Source organism: Mauremys mutica, chromosome 22 (genome assembly GCF_020497125.1).
Source record: "Mauremys mutica isolate MM-2020 ecotype Southern chromosome 22, ASM2049712v1, whole genome shotgun sequence".
Taxonomy (NCBI): Eukaryota; Metazoa; Chordata; order Testudines; family Geoemydidae; genus Mauremys; species Mauremys mutica.
In genome coordinates, this window is record NC_059093.1 from 20,348,740 (window position 1) to 20,356,978 (window position 8,239).

The following is an 8,239-nucleotide window of genomic DNA, read 5'->3' on the forward strand; positions in this document are numbered from 1 at the left end:
TTCTTTGTACTTCAGGCTTCTCCCCATCTGTCCAATGAGAACAGGGACAGTTCTCGAACTCTGCACAGTCATTTTCAGCCGGGCCCCAGCAGGGATAACTAAAAAATTATATATATATATGTATATATATATATATATATATATATATATATATATATATATGTATATATAAAAAAGACTTTCATTCCTTAGGAACCAGTTCCCTATAAAAAGTTCTGATTTAAGGAATGTGTCACAGTATGTATTTTTTGTACCAATAGCGTTATCATGCGTCCGTATTTTCCCAGGAGGAATTTTTAAATTTTTAAATTTTAAAAATTCCTCCCAGACAGTGATTTAAGAACCAAAAAGCCTGACATGTCCAGGAAAATACAGGTGTATGTTAACCCTACCTAAAGTTCTTTTTTAAAAAGATGGGCCTGAACTAGAAACGAATTCCGTTTTACATGTGTGGGTCCCTGCCACTCCCTGGGGCTGTGCTAGTGTGACCAGATGTCCTGATTTTATAGGGACAGTCCCAATTTTTGGGACTTTTTCTTATATAGGATCCTAATAACCCCCACCCCCTGTCCTGATTTTTCACACTTGCTGTCTGGTCACCCTACGGTGTGCACATGTGTGGGTTCCAGCTGCTCCCTGCCCCCCTCATTGAAGCAGGTGTGCAGGGTTACTGCCCTGGGAACTGCAGGCACCAGTGGACATGGGGCTGTCTGGAGGCAGGGCAGGGTCTGACTGGAGGTAGGGTCTGGCTGCAGGCAGGGCAAGGGGTGCGGGGCTGGCTGGAGACGGGGTGTGCGGGACTGGCTGGCTTCAGGCAGGGGGGTGCAGCAGGGGTTGGCTGGAGACAGGGCAGGAGGTGCGGGGCTGGCTGCAGGCAGGGCAGGAGGTGCAGGGCCGGTGGTGTAGGGCTGGTGCGGGCAGGGGGGTGTGGGGAGCTGGCTGGCTTCAGGCAGGGCCGCAGGGGGTATGACAGGGGTTGGCTGGAGACAGGGTGCAGGGCTGGCTGCAGGGGGTGTGGGGCTGGTGCAGGCAGAGTGTGCAGCAGGGGCTGGCTGTGGGCAGGGGGTGTGGGGCTGGCTGGAGGCAGGGGCTGGTGCAGGCAGGGCAGGGGATGAGGGGCTGGAGGCAGGGCAGGGGGTGCAGGTACAGGGGGTACAGCCCACCCTGTACGGTAAGTGCCCCCTCCGTCAGCACCGGGGTAGCAGCAGCAGCCCGGGGCTTGGGAGCTATTTAAATGGCCCAGGGCTCCCCTGCTTCCACTGCCCTGGCCCTGTAAATAGCTGAGGGAGCCCTGGGGAAGCTGCGGGGCTCTGGGGGCTATTTAAAGGGCCGGGGCGGTAGAAGCAATGGGAACCCTGGACTTTTTAAATAGCCCCCAGCGCCCCGCAGCCCTACCCCAGCCCTATCCCAGCCCCTGCTGGGAGCCCCAGGCCCTTTAAATTGCCCCCTGGGGAAGCCGGGCCACCCTGGTACAGCGCACCAGCTCTTGCCAGTACGCAGTACCAGGGCTTGGGCACGGGGCCCTCTTAGGGGTGGGGCCCGATTCAGGGGAATCAGGAGAATCGGCCTAAAGCTGGCCCTGTGTGGGGGTGGGGGTGGGGGTGGGGCAGGACTTGGTCCCATTCTGGGCACCACCAAAAATTATACAAACCTGCCGCCCCTGTCCAGCCCAACCTTCTGCTGATGCACCTCAGCCCACACCTGTGCAGGGTTTGAAGCTTCCATTGCTTAAACTCCAGGACACTGGGGGATTTCAGCTCCCCTTTGCCCAGAGGGAACCTTCACCCCACTCCCAGCCAGGTTCTTGTCCATGGGATCACTGTAGGGGGGCTGGGTCCCGCTGGGTCTTTTCTCTCTGTGACAGGCCAGGGTGCAATAACTGGGGCATCTGAGCACCCAGGACCTTCTGTGGGGCTGCCATTCCCCTTCCCCTTCTGTGGTCTCGTCTGTCATTGACTCCAGCCTTTTTTCTGTCCATCGTCAGCACCATCCCAAGCAAGCTGCGCTCGCCTCAAAAAGACAGTGTCCCCTGGTGGGTGTACATCACTGACCTCCCTCCTCTCTGAGCACTGACTGCCCCTCTGTTTCCTGGCCTCTCAGTCTGTGCAGATGGGACCTTTTCCTGCAGTGCTGGAGGATTCGCCCTTCTCATCTACCCTTGTCCCAAGCAGCACAGCCGGTGGGAATCTTACATGTACTGAGGTGACTTAGGAGCAGAAACTCCCCCCCCCGACCTTCCATGCAATTGGCACTTGCCCCTCACTGAGCAGGATTGAAACTCCTGCAGGGAGATTGCTGGGCCACATCCCCTCTGGGCATGAGCAAAGCAGCAGGGTGAAAAGATCAACCTGGAGACACTGGGGATTGAACCCAGGACCTCATACATGCAAAGCATGTGCTCTACCACTGAACTACATCCCCAGATAATCTTTGCTTGCTATGGGTTACACCAGGGGTAGGCAACCTGTGGCACATGAGCTGATTTTCAGTGGCACTCCTACTGCCCAGGTCCTGGCCACCAGTCTTGAGGGCTCTGCATTTTAATTTAATTTTAAATTAAGCTTCTTAAACATTTTAAAAAACCTTATTTACTTTACATACAAAAATAGTTGGTTATATATTATAGACTTATAGAAAGAGACCTTCTAAAAACATTAAAATTTATTACTGGTATGCGGAACCTTGAATTACAGTGAATAAATGAAGACTCGGCACAGCACTTCTGAAAGGTTGCTGACCCCTGGGTTACACTCTGAGCCCTCTTGTTTCCAGAGCACCCAGTGGCCTAAGAGCAGCATGGGGGACACATTCCCTGCTCTGAGGGCAAACCTGCTGTCCTGGAGATTGCTGGTTCTTAGGGTCACTTTGCAGCAGGGCCAGATTCGATGTGTGGGGCAGAGAGAGTGGGTGCCCTGGGCTCAGGGTGCAGAGATACACTCAGGCCTCTCCCCGGCATTGGGTGGGGGGTGCTGCCACCCCCTGCTGGAAGGTAATGGGAGGGGAGGGGCGCTGTGAGTCACTCAACACCTGACCCTGGTGGCAGCAGTGGTGTGGGGAGCTCCAGGTGTTTCTAGGATCTGCTCTTTCCACCTGCCTGTAAACTCCAGCTTTCCCCAGCACATTCACTGCGGTGCAATTGGGTCACTGTTTCCATGGCTGAACAGCAAAGAATCACTCCCAGTTTCTCTTCTATTGGCGGCAGGATTAGCCTGTGTCAGTGATTAATAAGCTGGATCTAGTTGTAGATTGTTATTCATTCCCCACCTTGACAATTCACACAGTCCCTTTCCCATGCAGATTCCCAGCACCTCAGTGATCCTGGTGGCGGAGGTTGGGGCCTGAGATTTTCAGGGTTCTTCCCCCTCCACCTGGAGTGAACTCAGCTTTTCCCCCATCCCAGACAATCCATGAAATAACAACAGGGGCATAAAGAAAGAGGGGAGGGAACATCTCACGGCCAGGGCTGGATGTGCCCAGCGCCCCCTGCTTGTCCATTGTTTCCATGGAATTTGGCCCCCTGCTTTGCACAAGGGACAGAGAAAGATCTTGCTGTTCCTGTGTCTGTGCAAGGAAAATTGTGCTTCCCTAGGAAAGAGAGGTGGGAAATGGCCCCATGATGGGACAATATCCTCAGGATTAAGACCTAAGGACTCAGGCTGAGAACTGATAGAACTGCACTCATCTGGGATTTAACAAATTGTCTTTCATGGAGCAGGGCCAGTTCCAGTGTTTTTGGCACCCCAAGCGGAAAAAAAAATAAAAAAGCTGCAATCAATGGCAGCTCTACCTCTGCCACTTTTGGTGGCAATTCCTTCCCTCTGAGAGGGACTGAGAGGGCTGAACTGCCGCTGAAGCCTCCCCTTTCCATTGACTGCCCCAGGGACCTGCTTGCTGCGCTGCTGCCTGGAGCCAGCCCTGCCATGGAGACACTGGGAAGATGGGGGAATCAGGAAAATAACATGGATTTATTTACATTGCGAGTGAAGAATAATTGAAGCTTTTCTGGTTTAAAGTCATTTTTCCCTGACTGGGAATTGAACCCAGGCAGTGAGAGTGCCAAATCCTAACCACTAGGCCACCAGGGAAATGATGATGTGGCTTTTCTTCTCACTTATACTACACTTTCTTAGGCTACTTTCTAGCCACTTTCTGAAACTGTTCCACTGTCCACTCCCTGAGGGGCTAAGAGCAGAGAACCCCTGTACTCAGGGTCACAACCTGAGACCAACCCAAGTCACTGAAACAAACTCAAATCATGCTTCCTCCAGCAGGATCACAGAGACACACAAAAAAAACCCATGAGGAACAATCCTCCTCTGCCTTCATTTACCCCATCGCAACCCTCTCAGCAGCCGAATCTTGCAGGAAGGACACGGAGCTGATAGGAGCTCTGGCACAGAGACCAAGGCAGGGGTGTTGCTCCCCCTGGGTGTGAGCTGATCACATTCTGACTCCATGTAACCGGGCTCTGAGCTTTGCCATCTTGTGAGTTCTGAGCACTGAGCCCCCCGGACCCTTCTGCTGGGAGCATGGGGATTGCACAACAGCTGCCAGACCTTTTCCCATCTCCTTGTCCTCCTCGGCTTCCCCAGACCTTCCCCACAAATGGTTCTATCAGGCGCTGGAGGGATCTAAGGACCTGCAGGTTTCCCGAACCCACCTCTTAAGGCAAACAGTGATTCCCTTCTCTGACACTCCTGGGCCTGGGCTTCTTTTGAGTTTTTCCCTAGGGGGCCTGACTCCCTGTGAAAATGTGAGTGTGGCATGTGGGGAACTCAGACTCTCCCCCACTAGATGAGTCCAACAGCACCTCCCCTTGGTGGGAGAATCCTAAATTCCACCCTCCCACCCTGGTTACTCTGACCAGCTGATGGCGGCAGCATGCTAAATCAACCCCAGCTCTCTGGTCTAGAAAGCAGCATCTAACCAGCCTTGTGACAGCTTCGGTTTGCTCGCTGGAGACATAACAAACCAGGAAAAAAGGCAAATGTCAGACAGGGAACCTCAGCTCACAAATAAACACCCTCAGGCTCCTTCTACACTGCGATTGGGCAGTTGACTGACTTTAAATCTAGCTAGCTCAGTTGGTAGAGCATGATGCTCTTAATCCCACCATCATAAATCCAAGCCCCATGGTGGGTGGTAGCAACAGCCCTTAGGTGTCACTCTTCTGCTAATAGTCACAGACCAAAATGAAACAAACTCTCCATGCTCTTCGGCAGGTTATGTTTCCTCCTCTCTCTGAGCTTCAGTAAAACATGAGGAGAGACCAAACTGACATTTGCACCCTCCGTTAAGAGAGGAATTTCTCCTCTTCCATTCTACCCCAGGCAAGAAGAGGGGATAATAACCATTTAACAGATGACTGCAGAGAGAAAAGTTTGGTCTTTATAAATAGGACGATGATCCATTGTTCTCCACGTCCACTGACGGTAGGACAAGAAGTAATGGGCTTAATCTGCATCCAGGGAGATTCACGTTAGATGTTGGGAACAGCTTTCTAACTCTGAGTGTAGTTAAGCTCTGGAATAGGCTCCCAAGGGCGTCTGTGGAGTCTCTGTCCTCGGAGGTTTTTAAGAACAGGTTGAACAAACCTCTGTCTAGGATACTCTACATATACTTGGTCCCATAGACAACCTGCTCTGGCTCTGGTTCCCTCCTTCTGCTCCCTGCCTGGGCCAGCTGCTGTGGGCACTTGACCTCACATGGCCCTGACGCATCGTCTCTGCTTGGCCCTGCCTCAGCAGAGAGGGCTGGATTTCATGACCTCTCCAGGGCCCTTGCAGCCGTACAGCTCTATAATTCGATGCCATCGCAATATAATATAAACAACAACAAAAGTGGAAACACCCCAATCTAACATCTAACAATTCAGCCTGAACTGACATTCCACAGCACAAAGTGACAACACGTAGGAGTGCAAAGCCCGACAATTCAGCACCATGCAAATGAACTCCCCATGGGGCAAAATGACATACTGCAAAAGAGCGCAGCTCAAACCGACTCAACACAAGGCAGTGCAAAAACCATACAACACGGAACAATGCGTCAGAGTGCAAAGTGACACTGTGCAAAACAGCTCAGCGTGGAACAACGACACAGCACAAACCCACACAATAGAATCCTATAGAAAGGTAGGGCAGGGAGGGACCCCGAGAATCAGGGCCAAGTCTCCCTAGGCCACCCCTGACAGGTGTTTGAAGAACAGGGAAACAAAGGGCACCATGAACTTATGTTTTGTGGATGAGTCAAGAAAAGGGAGCAGCATTGTTCCCCTCGGGTAGTCCCTGTTCAATTCCAGATTAGAAAACAAAACTCTTCTGCAGGAATATCCAAAAAATGTTGTGTTTCACTTCACTTCATAAGTACAGTTGTGTGGCAATTAAATGATGACCTGAAAGTTTCATAAAAGTGTGGGAAATACGGACGTATCTGAGAAAAGGGCTTGGAATGAAGGAAGACAAAAAATTGATGGGTTGAGAGAACAGGCCCTGTTTCCCCCTGGTCTGGAGCTTCTCTCACAACTACTGGAATAGCAAAGCTAAGCAAATGGGGTTCTATTGTTGCAAAGGAGATTGAAGTGAGGCCATTTTCTCCGGATAGAATTAATGGTAATGTCAGGAGTGGGATGTGAAACCACATCTCTATGCAGAGACCAGAACACCCAAGGGACTGGATAAAAAGAGTCTTATAACTAGCACTTTAGACCAGTCCACCATCCTGATACTACAAAGAATGTGACTTATCAACCCTAGTTTTCATTAATAGTTGATGAACTCTTTAGGGCGGTTGAGATGGCACATCTCTTTCAACTCCTAGAGACCTTCTACAGCACAGCTGAATTTTAGACACACTCATCTGGACCTAAAGTTACACGTTTCCTGGAGCTCCATGAGTTCTGTGATGTTGTAATGTCCCTGCTCACATTTTAAGTGAACAAAAGATGGGTGCTGGCATTCTGAGAAAGTAATGGTGAACCTCAAAATCCTGCCCTGGGGGCCAGACAGTTAAGCAACCAGCACCCACAACCTCTACCATGATAGCATCCTGTCTAGGAACAACTCACTGATCAATAGCTGGGGTGTGAAATCCTCATTTCTGTGTTGTTCTATCACTGTAGTCCCTACTTTCTTATTGCTTGTCTGTATAATCTCTGTCTGGTGCTGTGATTCTTTCTGTCTGCTGTACAATTAATTTGTTGAGTGTAAACCAATTAAGGTGGTGGGGTATAATTGGTTAGATAATCATGTTACAGTATGTTAGGATTGGTTAGTTACATTTCAGTAAAATGATTGGTTAGGGTATAGCTAAGCAGAACTCCAGTTTTACTATATAGTCTGCAGTCAGTCAGATGGGGAACTGGAATTATGTTTTGCTAACGGGGGGGAAGGGGAACAGGGACACAGGCAAGGCTCTGTGGTGTCAGAGCTGGGAAGGGGGACACTGAGGAAGGAAATTGGAATCATTGCTTGCTGGAAGTTTTCCCCAATAAACATTGAATTGTTTGCACCTTTGAACTTTGTGCATTGCTGCTCTCTGGTCATGCGAGAAGGACCAGGGAATGGGAGGGTGTTGGGATAAACTCTCTAACAAGTACGTCTTTCGGGGTGTGAAAACCCCCAGAACCAGTATAATTAAGCTGACCTAAGCCATGGTTAGATAGTGCTAAATGAAAGGAAAGATTGTTCTGTGAATGTAGCTATTATAGGGATGGAAAACCCCTCCCCTCACTGTAGCAATGGTCTTCTCCACAGTGCTATAGCAGCATTTTAAGTGTAGCCAGCCTCAGAGCAAGACCAGATCTGGCTCCAGTTTGGCTCTGTGGATGCTCAGGCACTAAGACAACAGTAATGACAATATACTAATGCGTCTGTAGCTGGCAGGATTAGAACCTGCGTGGAAAGACCCCAGTCAATTTCTAGTCCATTGCATTAAAAAGGGGTAGTTGATTATTTTATCAAGAGCCAAATTTCTTGGTCAAGGTCTAGTCAATGTCTAGACACCAGAGAAAATAATAAGAAGTATATGGAAAGATTTTGCAGTCACTATGGGCATAACTATGACGATTGTTTCATGTTTCACTCTATATATTTGGCACCACTGCCTTTCCCTTTAGTCTTATAGTTTACCAAGGGTAAAACTAAATATCTCTTCAGATACAAGGGAGAGTTTATGTTCATTCCTGCGAGCTACACAGGGGTTTGATGTAGCTGCTTTCAATCCTCCAGCTCTGCCGGGA

At 49.9% G+C, this 8,239-nt stretch overlaps 1 non-coding gene across 1 annotated transcript; it reads right to left on the bottom strand.

The window, feature by feature from the left end:
• Positions 1 to 2,349: 2,349 nt before the first annotated feature.
• On the bottom strand, positions 2,350 to 2,421 carry TRNAA-UGC. Its single transcript has one exon. It is a non-coding gene; the product is annotated as a tRNA-Ala (tRNA).
• Positions 2,422 to 8,239: the final 5,818 nt, after the last annotated feature.